Source organism: Stomoxys calcitrans, chromosome 1, assembly GCF_963082655.1.
Source record: "Stomoxys calcitrans chromosome 1, idStoCalc2.1, whole genome shotgun sequence".
Lineage (NCBI taxonomy): Eukaryota > Metazoa > Arthropoda > Insecta > Diptera > Muscidae > Stomoxys > Stomoxys calcitrans.
The window spans coordinates 101,072,053-101,090,045 of NC_081552.1; the positions used below are offsets into that span (position 1 = coordinate 101,072,053).

At 39.0% G+C, this 17,993-nt stretch overlaps 1 long non-coding RNA gene across 4 annotated transcripts; it reads left to right on the plus strand.

The window, feature by feature from the left end:
- The first annotated feature begins 1,162 nt into the window (after window positions 1–1,162).
- On the plus strand, window positions 1,163–13,381 carry LOC106089904 (uncharacterized). 4 transcript variants are annotated; one of them, XR_009398764.1, is made up of 11 exons: window positions 1,163–1,233; window positions 2,724–7,809; window positions 7,884–8,343; window positions 8,827–8,960; window positions 9,039–9,174; window positions 9,229–9,330; window positions 10,039–10,327; window positions 10,415–10,736; window positions 12,599–12,718; window positions 12,790–12,929; window positions 13,010–13,381. It is a non-coding gene; the product is annotated as an uncharacterized LOC106089904 (long non-coding RNA). The 4 variants fall into 4 exon arrangements; XR_009398762.1 differs by having other exon boundaries at window positions 2,724–2,824; window positions 2,975–8,343; window positions 13,010–13,380; XR_009398761.1 differs by having other exon boundaries at window positions 2,724–8,343; window positions 13,010–13,380.
- The last annotated feature ends 4,612 nt before the right edge of the window (window positions 13,382–17,993 follow it).

Consider the following 17,993-nt stretch of genomic DNA (forward strand, 5'->3'; position numbering starts at 1 on the left):
AGTTTAGCCTTTTCACTCGGTTTATTTTATTTATAAAGGGCTTCTTACGTGCAGTTCTTCCTCTGTAACTATGCCTTTTGAGTGTATTTCGAATTGTTTGTGTAGTAACTTCCTTCCCTAAATATTCCATAGTGTTTTTACGAAGAATGGTCTCATTTGTCTTCGGAGTTTTCTGAACTTGCCGCACTAGCCAACGCACATCTCCAACTGAAAGTGCTTTTGGTCGACCAGATCTTGGTTTATTGTCAACAGTTTTCGTTTCTGTCCACTTTCTGATGATGGATTGTATAGTAGATCGTGGTCTATTTAATATTTCACTGATAGTTTTTTGAGTTAAGCCATTCCTGTGGTGTTTTATTATCAAAACTTTTACCTCATCAGAAACCTCGTTTTGCTTACGTTTTGCTTATATCTACACATATATATTGTTTCTAGAACTTTGCCTTCTATTTTCAACTTTTCAATAGCTTTAAGATTTTCACCAAAACTTTACAATTTAGTTTTAAATTATTTCTTTAGTTTAACAACTTTGTTTATTTTGCGACACCGCTCAATAAACACATTAAATTTTTATTTTGTTAATTCACTTGTGTTTAATTTTTTATATTTACTGATGGCTCCACCTCCGTTTGCTGCCAAAACCCAATCGAAAAAAAGTTGTCATCCTCCACATACTGACCATCATGCTTCCCCCAAGCCATCATGTCCACCGAGGAACCATCATGAAATTAGCTTTTCCAAAATAGCAAAAACAAAAAACATATGTTTCTCTGATTTATCGTTGTAGTGGTCACATTTGTATGTGGTGGTAACATATGGTGGTAACGCAGGGTTGTATTCCCTAGTTGCAATAAAAAAACGCAACTGTTCAAAACCAGATGTCGCTCTACTCCAATCAGACATAGGGTGACACGCTACAAACCCAACCATCCTTTAGACATCACTGTCATAGGATGGGAGGGAAAAACAAATTTCTCGCAGTGTATATTGTGACAAACGTGTGAACGTACCTTTAGTCAAGCCTATCTCAGCGGGTGCAGCCCCTTGAGAAAATGTAATTCTTCCTCAATAAATATACCTTGAGCTACAAGTATACCTTGAGTCGAGTAGTACCTACCCGGTACGCGATTAACCAGTTATACCTTCATTAGACATACCTTGATTAAATTAACTTGACATCAATAAAGCGGACGGACGGAAAAAAAAATTGCTGAATAAACAATTAAATTAAAGGTAAGTAAAGTGTTAAAAATAAATCTTGTGACACAAAATAAAAAATAAAATAAGCATATAAAAATGCTTTGAATAAAAAAAATTAAACCGTACGTTAAAAAAAAACAATAAAGAGCGGTCTAAACTTCACGTGTGTGCGTGTGTGTATAAAAATGAATGATCGAATTACTACACAAAAAATCTTAATATAAAATTGTTTTTGTTTAACAAAACGTGGTAAAAAGTGAAATGCAAATAAAAAGATAAAAATACATAGAAAATTATATGCCGGCCGTGGAGGAACTCCCATTAGAGTGAATTATAAGATAAAAATTGTTATACGGTGCTGTGTGTGTGTGAATGGAACCAAACGGCGGTAAACTAAAATAACAGACACCGGCCAGAAAATAATGCCGGACAAAGAATTAATAGAAAAACGTAAAAAACTGAATTATCAAAACAAACAGTGAAAATTGGCAGAAAAATAAATTTAAATGGTTATGTAAAGTGCAAATCACATGTGGTTTTGCAAATCGTAACCTACAAAAAAAAACTCAAACTAAAAAATTCAACCCAAAAAAAACGGTTTATTTTGATGTGCAAGTGTGTGTGACTTTAAGTGCGTATGAGATCGTATGACTTTACGGTATCCCTACCATCATCTGTAAACCACTCAAATCATGAATGGAGGTGGGGGTGCTAAAACCAAACTGAGTGCCAAAACAAATTACTCCGCAAAAAGTGAAGTGGGAGAAACCAACATAAACAATTGCGAAAATGTGTGTGTCATGTTACTAATGTAATGCAAACATAGAACAGGTGTTAAGACTCTCTTCTTCTTGTGGTTCAAACAGATCGAAAGAAACAAAATGAAAATGAAATGCTGTGAATCATTTATAAGTTCAATGAACGCAAAGTGAAAGTGTTGTGAGAAAGTTAAAGTAAAATCAAGGTAAAAACTCAACTTGGAAAAGAAAAAAAAAATAAAAGAAAATTTAAAAAAATTGTATAAGCACAAAAAATTAAAGTAAATGAAAAAGGAAAATTAGAAATTCATAAAAAAAAAACAAAAAAATATACAAAAGGAAATTCTCGAAATCAAAGCTAAAATATTTAAATGAAATAAATGTGAAATAAAATAATTATTTCAGTAATAATACAAACACCAAAGTTAAAAATGTTAAAAAAACAACATAAATAAAAAAATTAACGTCTATTTTCATTTAGTCAAATAGGTGAAAATAGCAAGCCGGTAATTTAACTTAGAAAAAATTTTAAATAACAAAAAAAAAGAATCTAAAAAAAACTACGAAGCGTCCATAGATAAAAATAAAATAAAATTCAAAAGCAAAAATTCCTCAAAATTCTAAATTTCAAAAATAAAAACAAAAATTCCTCAATAAATTTAAAAACATCAAACCAAAAGAAAATTAAAAAAAAATAAAAAAAATGTTACCAAAAAACACAATGCATTCTGACTAAACAACCTTTCTTCTTGGTTCTCTTTCCAGATGCTGCACCGACGTCAAACTCGCATCGGCCGCTTCGTTTGAGAGCACGGACCATAACAGACGTGGACCAGCGACATAATGTGCCCAGGGCAGATGAACTGGTAAGTGTCAAATAAATAATACGCCACGGCCAAAAAAACTTCAAGGCTGAATCCAAAAATTATGTGCCTCCTAAAACTAAAGCTAAGTATCCTTAACTATCAATTCAAAAGAAAATCCAAATCCTAATTCATTTTTCTCTTATCCTATAGCTTCCTACACTACTGGCTTATACCTATGGACCTTGGGCCAATGTAATGGAATTCAACTTATAGCTAAAACGGCAAGTCACTGATCTCAATTTTTATTAACTTTTTATCGGAGGAGACCTCCGTAGCGCAGAGGCCTACATGGCCGCTTATGACGCTAAGCGCCTGGATTCGTATCCTGGCGAGACCACCAGAAAAATTTTTCCGCGGTGGTTTTCCCCTCCTAATGCTGTCAACATTTGTGAGGTACTATTCCATGTAAAACTTCTCTCGAAAAGAAAAGAAGAAAAGCCTCTTATCATCGAGTTTAAACTTAAATCGGACTACACTCACTGATATGTGAGAAGTCTGCCCCCATTCCTTAGTGGAATGTTCATGGGTAAAATTTGCAATTTGCTTTATCGGACACATTGGTAGCTAGAAGATATTTACTATTTTAGGTCCTTAGTATGGTAAACGCCCAATGATTTCCCTTTTAGATCTTCAATCTCATATAAGCACTTTCCGACTGCTTTAACTATTCGACACTTTATGTATTTCTTGTTGAGTTTTGCGTTGATATTTCTACCGAAGTCGATCAATTGATGGTTACGTCGATAAACCTCTTCACCTGGGAAAAACCTGACTCTTCGGGCACGAATGTTGTATTTGCTAGCCCTATCGCGGTAACTCTTCTGTAACCTTTTTCTGACCTCTTCCCTCACTAATTCCAAATGTTTCGATTTTGGTAAAGCACTAAACTCTGAGTCTTTCAACGAGTCTAATTTTCTAGCCAGTCTATAAACGCTGCCGTGCGTAATCATACTGGTTCCAAAAAGAGCAAAATAAGGTGTTATGCCTATTAAAGAATGCACCGATGACCGCAATGCGCACTTGATTGCAGACAAGTTTTGGTCCCAATCCCTTTGATCCTCCTGCAAGTTTGAACGAATGGCCGCCAATATAGATTGATTAACGCGTTCTGATGCGTTAGCTTGAGGTGAATAGAGTCCCGTTTTCATATGGCCTACACCGTAAGCCTTTATAAACGCCGCGAAATCTTTCCCAGTAAATTGTTTCCCCTTGTCGGATAAAATCGTTTCGGGCACACCAAATTTGTGGAAAACTTCTTGCTCAAGAAATGTAATAACATTTCGAGCGGTTACCTTTCCCATTGGTTTCAATAAAACATATTTGGTCAGGTGGTCTAAGACAATAAAAATGTAGCAGTTTCTGAAAAGGACGACTGATTTCTACCATTGCCCCCATCGGCTGACGCATTGGATGATTATTCGGCATAGCCTCTTTGCACACTTGGCACTTCTAAACGAAAAGTCTGACCTGAGCACTCATATTAGGCCAGTAGTAATATTCTTTCAACCTAAACAGTGTCTTGTGGAAACCGCCGTGCGCTGCTATGCTGGGACAATGAGCTTTCTATATAGCAGATGCCGTGAGCGATTCCGGTACCCATAGTTTCCATACTGAATCCTCGTAAGGAAGGTCCACCGTCACTGGTATTGTCCGTTTGTAGAGATGGCCATCAATGACTCTTAAGTCTGGCAAATTCTTCTGGTTAGCCTCCACGGCTTTGATCTTCTCAAGGTACTCCTCTTCCTTGAACTCAGCCGCATTGAGGTCTACTAGACTAAAGGATGGCAAATCCAATTCATCAAGATTATATCGCGAAAGCTCGTCAGGTACCACGTTTTGACTACCCCGGCGGTGTTCTATTTCGAAGTTGTGCCCCTGCAGTAAAAGACTCCATCTTGCCAGACGACCGCTCAGCTCTTTGTTGCTCATCAACCACTTAAGTGATGAATGATCTGTGATGACCGTAAACGGCATCAGCTCTATATAAGGGCGAAACTTTTTTATTGCCATCACCACGGCTAGGCACTCCCTTTCAGTGACGGAGTAATTTTTCTGCGCTGGGGACAACTTCTGCGACATGAACGCTATCGGATGCTCGCCTCCTTCATCGTATTTTTGAAACAGGACACCACCAATACCAACGTCGGATGCATCACACTGGATGTAAAAATGTTTCCGGAAATCGGGGTGTCTTAAGACTGGACTACGGGTTAAAGCCTCCTTTAGCCGTTCGAACCCTATTTTGGCTTCATCACCAAACTCTAAACCACGCCCTTTCTTTAATGTTGCGAAAATTGGTGCTGCGACCAGCCTGTCATACCTGTGAAACGCCTAACTTGTTTGACATTCTTTAGGTATTCGTGCCCACCTATCGCAGAAACCTTGTCAGGATCAGGCTTTACTCTTCCCTCGCCAACTATATACCCGAGGTATCGTAGCTTTTTAAAACAGAAATTTGACTTTGCCACGTTAATTGTTAGACCAGCCGCGTTTAAGGCCTTTACCACTTGTCTCAAAATGTCGAGATGTGTTTCAAAATCTGGGGCCACTATGAGCAGGTCATCCAAATAAACAAACACTCTTTCACGGAGATGCGCAGGAATCAACTTATCCATTAACCGGCACATCCTTTGGGCTGCGTTACACAACCCAAAGGGCATTACGGTGAACTGGTATAGGGATCTTCCTGGTACAGTAAAGGCCGTTTTCTCCCTGCTCTTCATCTCGAGTGGTATCTGCCAGAAAGCATCTTTCAGATCCACACTCGATATGAAATGCATATCCCCTAGCTGGCTGAGACGGCCCTCAATGTTTGGGAGCGGATAGGCATCCTTGACAGTAATGGAATTGAGCTTTCGAGCATCCAGGCATAATCTATTTTTTGTGCCTTTCCGGACTAATGTCACTGGGTTATTCCAGGGGCTCTCACTGGGCTCAATGACCCTCATGTCAAGCATCCTATCCAGCTCTGCATACATTAGGCTTTGGACTACTGGAGATACAGGGTAATGACGTTGCTTTACAGGTATTGCATCTGCCGTGTCAATAGTGTGTGTCTCTATGGATGTGCTGCCCAATCCCCTTATCTCGAAAGACGGAAACTGAGATATGACCTCGTCTAATCTCCCCCTCTGATCACTGTTCAATTGATGCTTGAATGGGTCAATAGGGTCGTCTTCTGCCTCCTCCTCCAACGACAAACTTTCAACACTGGCTATCAATTTATAACGTTTCATGAAATCGACCCCAAGGTATAGTGCTTTTCTTAAAGTGGGGACTAAGAAAAAGGTCACCTCACTTTCCATTTTACCAAGTTTCACTGGGGCCCGAATACGTCCTACAACCTTGTGCGGTGTCCCGTCTGCTGTGCCGACTTGTCCCGAAAACTTAAAAATTGGTATCTGCGCCATTTCAACTAACTCTAGACAGCCTTTGCCTAAAACGGTGACTGTTGCGCCACTATCTAACAACCCCCCTACCTCTTCATTTCCAATTTTCACTCGCAAGTAGAGACGAGTGTCTTCGCCTTCATATAAGATAGATAAGGCTATCTCCTGCCTGAGTTTCCTTCTAGACCTATACCGCTCTCTAGCTCGTTTGATTCGCAGATGTCTCTACCGATTGTTTAGAGTCTGTTTTGACTCAGCAGAGATTAGCTGACTTACCTTACCTATATCTAAAACCTTATTTAATACACTATTATCATACAATTCATTCTTCTCATTATATTTGTTTAATTCATTAACTTCACTTACTTCACTAAATATCCTAGCTCTAACTTGATTATCCTCCTGCACTCTTACGTGCCAAGGCCTTATCTCTTTAAGTTTAAATTCATTCCGTTTACCACTACTACTAACACTATTTTTCTTTAAAACTACTTCAGGTTCCATTTGCAACTATTCTTATTTGGGGTTTGTTTGTGCCGGACGTGTTGTCCCCTTTACCGAGCCCGTCTGGATGTTTCCCTTACACTTGGGACAATTTGGCTTGACAACGTTCTCCAAACCACAACCATAACAGAACAGATTTCGTGTTGTCGAAGGGCTGTCCATGAATCCGTGTCCTCTTTCTTTGCAATTCCAGCACACTTAGTTTGCTTGTCTTGAAATTGCCTCCACTTCTTGTGGCTCATCCGCCTCGATGGCATGGACTCGTGGAGCAAACTGCTGCCTATGTCCCTGGTTTGCTTGCCTTTGATTTCCCAACGTTGTTTCGGCCTTTCTGCATTCTTCAAGGAAGTGTTGGAGGCCATACATGCGAATTGGGAACACCAAAGCTGCCAAAACCGGTTTCAAGTTACCTTTCATCATCTCCACCAGCATGTTTTCGCCCATTGGCTCTCGTTGCTGGTGTCGCAAACGCAGCATCGAATTATAGAAATCTTCGAAAGGCTCCTGTGGACCTTGTCTTCTATCCATCATACGCCGCTGCACGTCGAAATCACTCTCAAATTTCCTGAACTGAGACAGGAATGCCTCTTTTAGCGCCTCAAAGCTATGAACTCGCCCCAATCGTTGCGGGAACTTTACTAGCGACTCGTCTTCATCGCATTCATGGTCTGCTTTCAATTGGTCCAATCTAAATATGAAATCTTCAGCTGTAATTGATTTGGATGTGCCATCAAATGTCAGCTTCCATTTTTCCATGTCCACTTTTCGAATATGGCTTCTTGACGCAGTAGAAAGATATGGGTATGGTACTGGTGCAGCACCTGATTGTGGTGGCAGTCGCCATGTCTGCTCATTCCCGTTGTGGTACTGTCTGGGCTGTCTGTGGCGGTTTGCGCGGTTATACTGCCAAAATTTGGGGTCTCTGGAGATGCCTCGTTTATTGCTGAGATTGACGCACCAACGACTGACTGTGCTGGGCTTGAAACTGCCGATGACACTATATTAGCGGGCACTATCATTGTTGCGGTTGTGCTCGCTCCTGCTGTGGTCGTTGTGGTTGTTAGCATCGTTGTTGTCGTGTTTGTTGTTGCTGTTGGTGCCATGTTAGAACATATGGGCTATTGAATCTAAAACTATTTTATATTAATGCATTCTTCTCTCCCTAGAAACGTCGCAAACGACCATCGGAACTTGAATTCCGTTAAGCCGTGACTTACGCCTTCTTCATGGATTGGAAAAATACACTGCTACAATAGTATCCATGTAAGTTTCACGGATTCCTCCATGAGACTCACGGTTTCAGCTTCCATTAACCCATCACCGGGGCTTACATGAGCGGAAAATATGAAACAAACATGGAACGATTGAAACTATAATGACGTGGTAAGCCTGATCTCTCAGGCCCCATTTTGCGGGCGCCATTTTTTGTGTCACATACCCCCATAGGAGGTCGCTCCACCTTTTCTCTGGAGTGGCAATTGATGCTGGCAGGCGCTGGCTGCTGGCGGTTGAGCTCCGGCTGTGGCTCAGTGGATGGGGCGCGGTTCTTTGCCAACACCTATTGCCAAAAAGGAGGGACAAAAAAAAACTAAAATTAAGCAGCTTTTGGATGGACAAATACAGCGGGTACGTAAACACTTGAAATTAAACACACAGGACAATGTCTTTATCGGTTCGCTGGCATGCCGGTCTTCCATGGCATGCCTCGGCCTAACCCTCCCCAAACCATTGTACTCCCGTGGCCCACTAAATCAGAGTACCCCAAGAGCTTACTCACCTGTTCATTACACCATTCCTTCCCCTTTCTTTAGTCTCCTATCCCTTCATGGGAAAGAAAAAAACCAAAAATATTTCATTCTAACATTCGTACAAAATTCGGAACTGCTTTATTTGGAGGTCACAACCTCCCTGATACTCTCAATTTTGACATTTATAACAAAGCTTGTAATGACCAAAAAAAGGTTTAAAATGCAGGTTATCAAAACTAACAAATTCTTCGTGAAATATTTACTTTAAGCAAAAACAGAAGTTTGGATCAAAATTAGCAAAATAATTTTCAAGCAAAATTTAAGGCTTTCAAATTTAATTTCTCAATCTTGTGTTTTTCAGGTTCCTGGTTCTAATGGCGACTGTTCCGGATAAATACAATGGAGTCCCCGGGTATTGTGGTCCTGGTGGCAGCCTCTGCGCCCAATAGGGTCCCTTTTAGGTTCTCGTTTGTCCGTCCGTCCGTCTAGTCTTTGGTAAGTATTGTCGTGTTTAAGAGTATCTGTCGCAGTCAGTTCTTGTCTAAAAATTTTTTTTCTTTTATTATTTTCTAGGGGTTTTCTGATGTGCTGCTTTCTCAGCACCGTAAGGTCAACATTGGCTGATGGGCAAGGATATATCCTCTACTATCCACTACCTATCCTAACTATGAGCTCATGTTTAGGTTACTGTATCGAACCCAACCAAAGGGTAAGTAATAAAAAAGCTCGATGTTGTCCCTACCTAATTTTCTTTTTTTTACAGAAAAAACTTTTTTAACAAAATAAATCTGTCGAGAGTCAACGGTCTGTATGCCTGTCGGTTTATGGTCGGAGAAACTTTTTGGACTACCTTATGGACACTGGGGTATGCGACAGCGTCTAGGTCCCTCGGTGGAGTAGCGACAGGGGTTGTGGATATGCCATTTGCAGTAGCTGAAGTCTTTTATTTGTGTGGCAGTGGAGGTGGAGGAGTCTTGGCTTTCGCTTTTATTTTTGGACTTAAGTTTTTAGCTTCAAATTTTACATTATATGATTTGATTTTTTTTTATATTTCTTTTCAGTGTTGTTCTTTTTTTTAATAAATGTTTCTTTTTCTTTTAGGTTTTAACAACTTTACTTTCTTTTTTCAACTTTTCGATTTCTTTTATTTCTTTCATTTTTTAGGTTCTTTTAAATCACTGAAAAATTTTCATAGGTATATATATCTACACATATATATTGTTTTTAGAACTTCTATTTTCAACTTTTCTATAGCTTTAAGATTTTCACCAACACTTTACAATTTAGTTTTAAATTATTTCTTTAGTTTAACAACTTTGTTTATTTTGTGACACCGCTCAATGAACACATTAAATTTTTCTTTTGTTATTTCACTTGTGTTTAATTTTTTTTATATTTTCTGATGGTTCCACCTCCGTTTGCTGCCAAAACCCAATCGAAAAAAAGTTGTCATCCTCCACATACTGACCATCATGGTCCAAGCCATCATGTCCACCGAGGAACCATCATGAAATTAGCTTTTCCCAAAATAGCAAAAACAAAAAACATATGTTTCTCTGAACTGTCGTTGTAGTGGCAACATATGGTGGTAACGCAGGGTTGTATTCCCTAGTTGCCATAAAAAAACGCAACTGTTCAAAACCAGATGTCGCTCTACTCCAATCAGACATAGGGTGACACGCTACAAATTTAATAAAATGTTACAAAACGAAAGGCATTTAACAACATGTACATCTGTAGGGTATAGCCGATTGTACCCAGGCTTCTCGTCTGCCATGGAATTCACCGCCAATGGTATCTCGTCCCACCTGGACGCTTACTCTCTGTCTGTCTATGTCCGTCCAAAGCTCGTAATGTTACAGGTATGTGTGGCGTTATAAAAAAAAAAATATAAAAGCGTTTTCTTTTTCTAATATTGTTTTTTTTTCTTCTTCTTTCCTTTGCTTTAGGCCATTTTATACGCCAATTTCCAATGGCCAATTTCCTACATGGCTAGATCGAGCTCTTTCTATTGGGGAAGGGCAAGGACCGTAAAAGAGTTGGAAGCGGTCCAAACAAAAACAAAAAACATAATTCTGATACAATAAAGCAAATGCCTACCTTTACCAAATTGAAAAAAATGCTTTTCTCTTCTATTTTTTTTCCAGATATATTAGTCCGTCCGTCCGTCCAAGGTTTGTGTCCTGTGTAAAGTATTGGGTCGTAAGCAATCACCTGGGACACTGCGAGCTGCAAGTGTCTTTTGAAGAATCCCACGCTGGAGCAAAGGAGGTGAGCTACAGTGGCAGTGCCGGGATCGTTGGTCCAATTTTAATTGTTTAATTTTGTTCATTTGTTGTTGCAATTCTTTATGAGTTTTGATTTTTGCTTTTTTTCGTTATATCTACTTTGTTTTATATATACTTTTTCTTTAAAATTCAATAAAGTTTAATTCTTTCCACTCAAGTTTTTCTTCATTCTTATATGTCCAGGGCAGGAATTTGAGTTTAGTTCAGTTAATTTCACTTCTTTTGTTTACTTTTCTGCCCTAGCAATAACTCGCATTGCTGTCTAATAATTTGCAATTCCACAGATTGGAATACTGTGTTGCTATTTAGCAAACTTGCCGTCTACAATTAAAAAAAAATTGTTGACCAAGGGGTCAGATTATTTTTTAATTTTCTTCTACACGTTTTGTTGTTGTTGTCACTTGATAAATGGCACTGCACTTTTATTCGTAGTCACTTCGTTCTCACTTCCGGCTGCATCGATGTCTCAAAAGATAAAGAAAGATTTTTCCTCCTGTTCCAGTGGCTTGCGTTGTCATTTTTTCCATCATGGCGCTCTTCCCAGCCAGAATTTCCTCTGATGGGGCAAATGACAACACACAACCAACTGTCCTATTGTCATTCAGACATGGGTCGTGGTTCATGCCTAAGCAGCTGAATACGTTCGGCAATTGTCCGCTAGACGGCGCTTTTAGCGACATCAAGGCGCACGCGACAAAATTAAAAAAAATTTAGTCAGATGTTCGTATGACCTCACGTTATAACGAAGCATATCAGGATGGACTAAGAAGGTGAGATCATGCGAGCTGCTGAGTACAATTTTTTTATTATTGGTTTGATTTTGCAGTAGATCTAAATATCAAAGGCTTGATATCACAGCTGTGATACTTTTCTAAAATCTTAAATATATGTTCTAGTTGATCCGATATTGCACACGAAACCAACAAAACAGTGTTATAATTATAAAAATACATATATAAAACACATTTCTAGAAGATAAGTTGTAAAACAAAGTTTATTTCTAAAACTGCACTCTGCTTCTAGTGAGGAAAATTACAAAAAAACTACTATAGTGGCAAAACATAAGACTATTGCGAGTATCATTTTTGTTTGTTTTATTGGTTTCAGTAATTCGTTTTCTATATTTTTGTGAGAAAAAGTATATAAAGAAACTGTTATGGTGGTGTTCAGAGGTGCAGGATTTAACGGACGATAAATCGTTTGTGGTGCCTTGCCGGTATGCTGGCGTTGAGCACGGCTAGAGCTCGCCGGATCGGGGTGGTTCTTGCAACCAATGAAAACCTTACACCACACACAAAATTTCATACCGGTCTTAACTAAATAAAAATGGAGAAGGAAGGCCGAAATAAGTCCACAAAAATAGTGGTAGACGAAGATACAATGAAAAAAGGAGAACACGTTCACTCACGAAATGAATGGACAAATAACCTAGACTGCACCGGACGATACGTGGCTTGGCGGCTGATTTGCCAAGCGTTTGCCCTCCCACAGAAGCCGCAATCGGGCTTCACCATGATATCTATTCCCATGCATTGGATATCCCAAAGTCAGTACCTTTACCTACCCTTGAACTTTGTCCCTACCACCTTCCGAAATTAGCCTAAGCCAACAACATGTTTAGAATTCTGTTCAACGTTATTAAATCTTTCATAGTTTTATTCTAGTGAACGACTAAAATACAAACCAGAATTGCAATAGAAATTTAGTTCGAAAATCCAATAGGAAAGTAAATGCAAACATTCGGAAAATGTGAAATTTAAAAGATAAAAAAGAAGTAATCAAAAAAGTCTAAATAAACTTAGAAAAAAACAATAATATGAAACGGCCTTTCTCTGCTTCTTCTAGTGTAAAAACAGGACCAGGTATAATGCGAGATGGACTCTCAGATCGGTAGATGATGATGGCACCAGCTTGGTACCGGTAGATGGACCCTCAGTTGATCCGTATGTGTCTGTCTGTTTATTGGTAAGTATGTTTTTTTTTGTGTTTGGTACCTATATTTGCATTAATATTGTTTGTATGTACTTTTTATGTAGTCTTTTTCTCTCGGTGGTGTTATATGTAAAAATATACATATGCATGTATTTAGGTTTTCTTGCAATAGAGCCAGCACAATCGGCCTCACTATTGGGACACTGCCCCCACTTTAAACCTACGCTAAAGCTAGTTAAAAAAGGTAAATTTCACAGAAACTAAATACACGATTGTCCTGCCTAACCACTCTTAATAAACATTTGCATTTTTCTTTCTTTATAGATATAGGCTGAAACAAAAGGAAAATAAGGAAGTCAAGTCTGGAATCCGTTTGTTCGAAGTTAATGGTAATTCAACCGTCCGCATAGGGCTTTACATGGGGCATGTGGGTCTGAGCATGCCAGTTTGCTGCGTTTCCCACATTGATTGAAGTGGTGATGGTGGCTGGACGTGGCCGAAAAGATACGTTTATATTTGTAGTTCAAATCTTGCTTGTAATTTTGAGGTTTTGTTTAGTTTGTAAGTATACGGTTTATTTAGCTTGTAAGTTTTTGGTTTATTTAGCTTGCAAGTTTATGGTTTATTTAGCTTGTAAGTGTTTGTGTAGTTTATTTTATTTTGCAGGTTATTTAGCAAGTAAGTTCATTTAGCTCTTAAGATTAAAATCTCTTTTTTCAGGTTTAACTTTTTCATATTTAGGTTACAAATTCAAGTTTCAATGTTCGTTTGGCACACAATTAACCATCAATAAAAACACAAGCATTAGCATCTCTTTCTTCTTCTTTAAAAGTGTTGGTTAGGTCATACTACAAGGCATATGCCTGGCTTTAGTTTCACAACAACAAAAAACACTCGATTTCACTCGATTCCACACGTCCAACCAGCTTCAATGTTCAAATCCAAGAGATCGGAAAAAGACCAGGAAATCGGCCATTTCCCAAAATTTCCTGTCATGGCCATTATATTTTCCCTTTTTCTTTTTATTTTCCATATTTGTCCCCAAGCGACCTGACATGCCTAAGCTTCAATATGCGGCCAGCTGTTTCAGCCGTGTTGCCAATTCAATAAATATTATGTCATTCACAATAGTGACAATCCCATGAGCAAAGGGGGGTGACCACTGTTGGAAACGGGTGACCACTGTTGGAAACATTGGTTTGTTGTCAAATTTCGAATAGAATACCAACCCTTTTTCAATGATTAAGCGTGGTATGCACCTCTGGCATATCGTAAACGAAATTTTCGTTACTGATATCATTACCAAAATTTCCCTTTCAGGTACGCAGCTAAAATTAAATTTTCTTTGCGTAAAGGCCGGTACTATATTCGGGTTTCGCTTGAAACTCCATATAAAAATAATTAACGGAAAATTTTGCCGAAATGTGTTCGTTTCGTCATAACTTGTTTTTTCATCTAGGGATAATTTACATTTCGGGACGCCCATTGGGAGCACAACCGCAGTCGCTGTGCAACAAGTCATTTTCTTACGTAAAATAAACGCGACCGTCAAACTTCTAATTTTAAATGGGTGTTTGTTAATGTTAGCGATGTTCCTCACATGTATTTACTCTCGTTGGAAAAAAATAAAGTGTTTGTGGATGCATACATAAGAAAGTATTTTTTAAATATAAATAAATATGCTCGAAAGAAAAATAAATATTTCTTGTACAACAAGCAACTCAATCAATCTGTACGAAATAAAAATGTTTGTGAAAGAATGTGTTGTGCCGTTGGTCTGCAATTACAAAAACAATATTTGAGTAAAAGTGGAAGATGCTGACATAGGCTTTGGAAAGTTGTGCTTATTTCCGGGCTTATAACTGGAAATACTACAAAATCTAATTATTTTAACAAATAAATGCTGAATTTATCTCTTTTTAAATTTTTTTGTTTTTCATTATATACTAATTACGAAGGGATGGGTTTTAGTTGAAATTACAAAAACATACTTGTCGTTTGAGGGCAACCCTGCTCGACGGTAACCCTGTTGTTGCAAAATGCTGGTGCAACTGTCAGCAATGAAGTACAATGGCTGAAATATCCCAAGCCAATTTGCAACATATCTTCATTTTGTTTATTGTTTTTGTTTATTTTTAAGCCAATTTTTTTGTATAAATAGGCCCTTCTGGCAAATACTTGTTCTTTTCTATTCGTGATACCAAAAAAACATGTAAGTCGTGCTTTGCATTTTTTGTTGTAATTTTTATTGAACTTGTTAAAGTTTTAAAGTGTTAAATGTAAATTTTAACTTGAATCTTTATTTATTAATAGTGAATAAACAACACATTAACGTAACCTCACACCTTAAACACACACACACACATCAAATGTACAACCCTTATATTTAAAATACAAAACACATATCAAGCAAAATAAATATATCCAGCAGTTTCATCATTTCAAACATAAAGCCATACTTCAGTTTATTATTTTGGAAGGCCAACTGGTGTGAGACGTTTATTCATCGGTTCACGAAGAAAAGAAAAGCAACAATTTTATTCAATGTTTAAAGTCATTTTGTGTTATATGTTTGGCGGCAAGTAAACAACGTTAAAAAAAAGCCGTGGACGGACGGACATTTTGTGTTATTTTTAATGCAAAATTTATTTTGAAGAAGCCAGCCCTCAAATTTTTGCCAAATTTTGCATTAAAATCAAGCCAGCCTTTTGTGTGAATTGTGTTACTTACCTTTGTGATCGAGATTCAGCCAAGTTTATGTCCAATTGTCAAGATCAGCCAAGAAGAACAAGCAGCAGAAGCACAAAAGGAACCCCGCCAGCCCGATATCAGCAATACGTCAGCGAAATGTCTGTCAACCACTCACCAAAGTCAGATACGCCAGCAAAAAGCCAACAAAAACAGCCACAGCTACAGCCAATGGACGGTACTACTCATGTCAATACGATTAATCCGCCTTCTCAATTACAGCACCAGAAAACTGCAGCCAATTCACCAGCCGGGACATCAAAACCTGTAAATGAAGTCGGTGAGTTCATGAAGCAAATGAGAGTGCAAATGGAGCAGATGCAGCGTCAAATGCAGGTAATGCAAAGTGAGTACATTGCATCAACGAAGAAGATGCAAGCACAACTTGTTAATACTGCCAAACAAGTGGAAACGCAGTTAGCCAATCAAATGATGTCGACGTCGCTGTCCGCATTACCTACATCGACGCTGCCACAGCCGCCATCAAATATGCCAGAATCAATACTGCCAACATCTCAGCCATCACTGCCACCACCAAATCAGTCACAATATCAGCCGCCACAGAATTTTCTACAACAGCCGCCACAACTGTCGCCTCTACAACATCAAGTTTATCAGCCAACGCCACAATATCCGCCGCCATCACGGTCTATAAATTCGGATATGTCTGTCCACAATTCGTATCCACAAAGTTTTATATCTGTTCCACACAAGAAAATTTATCCTCTTCCCACATTTTCAGGTCTTCCAGAAGAATGGCAAACCTTTTATGAAGCGTACGAAAGCACCACAGCCGAATTTGGATATAACAGCCTCCACAACATTATGCGCCTCAGAGATGCTATCAAGGGTCGAGCCAGAAAAACCGTCGAATCGCTGCTAGGTAATTCTGCCAACGTCGACACCATTATACGAACGCTGCTTGAAACCTTTGGTCGTCCGGAACAGCTGATTAGAAGCCAAATTGAAAAGGTTCGTGCCATTCCACCTTTAGCCAATGACAACCTGGAAGCCCTGGTAAACTTCGCCAACAAAATCTCGAACATGGCCACATTTGTCAAGAACGTGAAGGGAGATCACCATCTTTCCAACCCTTCATTGTTGAGCGAACTGGTCGCTAAACTTTCCACAAGCCGCCAAATGCAGTGGGCCGAAAAATGCCTCCAATTACAACAACCAGCCACCATAGTTGACTTTGCAGAATGGCTATCAGTACTGCGTCGCCTGGCCAATATCGTCCATGACAACTTGCGGTCAACTTCGACCAATGCCGCATCAACCGCCGCCATTTTGCTGCTACTGCACCGCCACCAAACCGAAAATACGTCAACGTCACTGTCAGCCAATGTCCAGTATGTAAGGGTGAGTGCACTAACATAAAACACTGTACAGAATTTTTAAACATGTCCATCGACAAAAGATGGAACACTATAAAAGGGCTCAAATTTGTTTTTGTTGTTTAAAACGTGGACATCAAGTTAAATTTTGCCACACAAAACGCCGTTGTGGCGTTAATGATTGCCCAAAGCCACACAACAATTTATTGCACAGTACACTTTCACAATCACAACCGGAGCCAGCGACCGAGCCAACTTATTTGTCCACGACGGGTGGGACACAAAATAACCGCACGGTCACGTCCGAAGCACAACGACCACAAACCGAAAGACGAAATTGCCATGCAGCTCATTCTCACATTTGATGTGGAGACCCTTGGAACCAAAATACCCGTGAAACCTATAAAATCCAAAGAAGATGAGAGAGCAATGGGCATATTGGAAACAAACACAAAGCAAGTAAATGGCCGATATGAATGTTCGTTGTTGTGGAGAGAAGATGTGAGACCGATCCCTGACTCATACAACATGGCTTTGAATCGTTTGTACTCTGTGGAACGTAAGATGGCAAAAGACAGTGAGTATAAAATGGAATATTGCGATAAAATAGCAGATTATGTTAAAAAAGGATATTGCCGTAAATTATCGGATGAAGAAAAATCTATAATGCGCGAACGGACATTTTATTTGCCCCATTTTGGTGTAATAAATCCAAATAAAAAAGGAATTCGGCTGGTTTTTGATGCGGCGGCCGAGGTTATGAACTTCTCATTAAACAAAGCCATACTTCCTGGTCCTGACATTAATAACTCATTAATTTCAATTCTTTTTAAATTTAGAGAATCCCCCATTGCTGTATGTGGTGACATACAAGAGATGTTTCACCAGATCGCCATTGCCAGGAAAGACCAAGATAGCCAAAGATTTCTGTGGAGAGATGGCAATCCTGATCAGCCTGTGGACACTTATGTTATGGAAAGGCTTATTTTTGGAGCCACCTGTTCACCAACCATTGCCCAATATGTCAAGAATAAAAATGCGACAAAATACATCGAAAAGTCACCAAGAGCCGTCCATGGTATCATCGAACGTCATTATGTGGATGATTGTCGATTGTTTCGAAACTGAAGATGAAGCCCTTAATGTTGTTCGCGAAGTGGTAAGGATCCATAAATCCGGTGGTTTCCATCTTCGCAACATAATATCCAACAGTGAACGAGTGG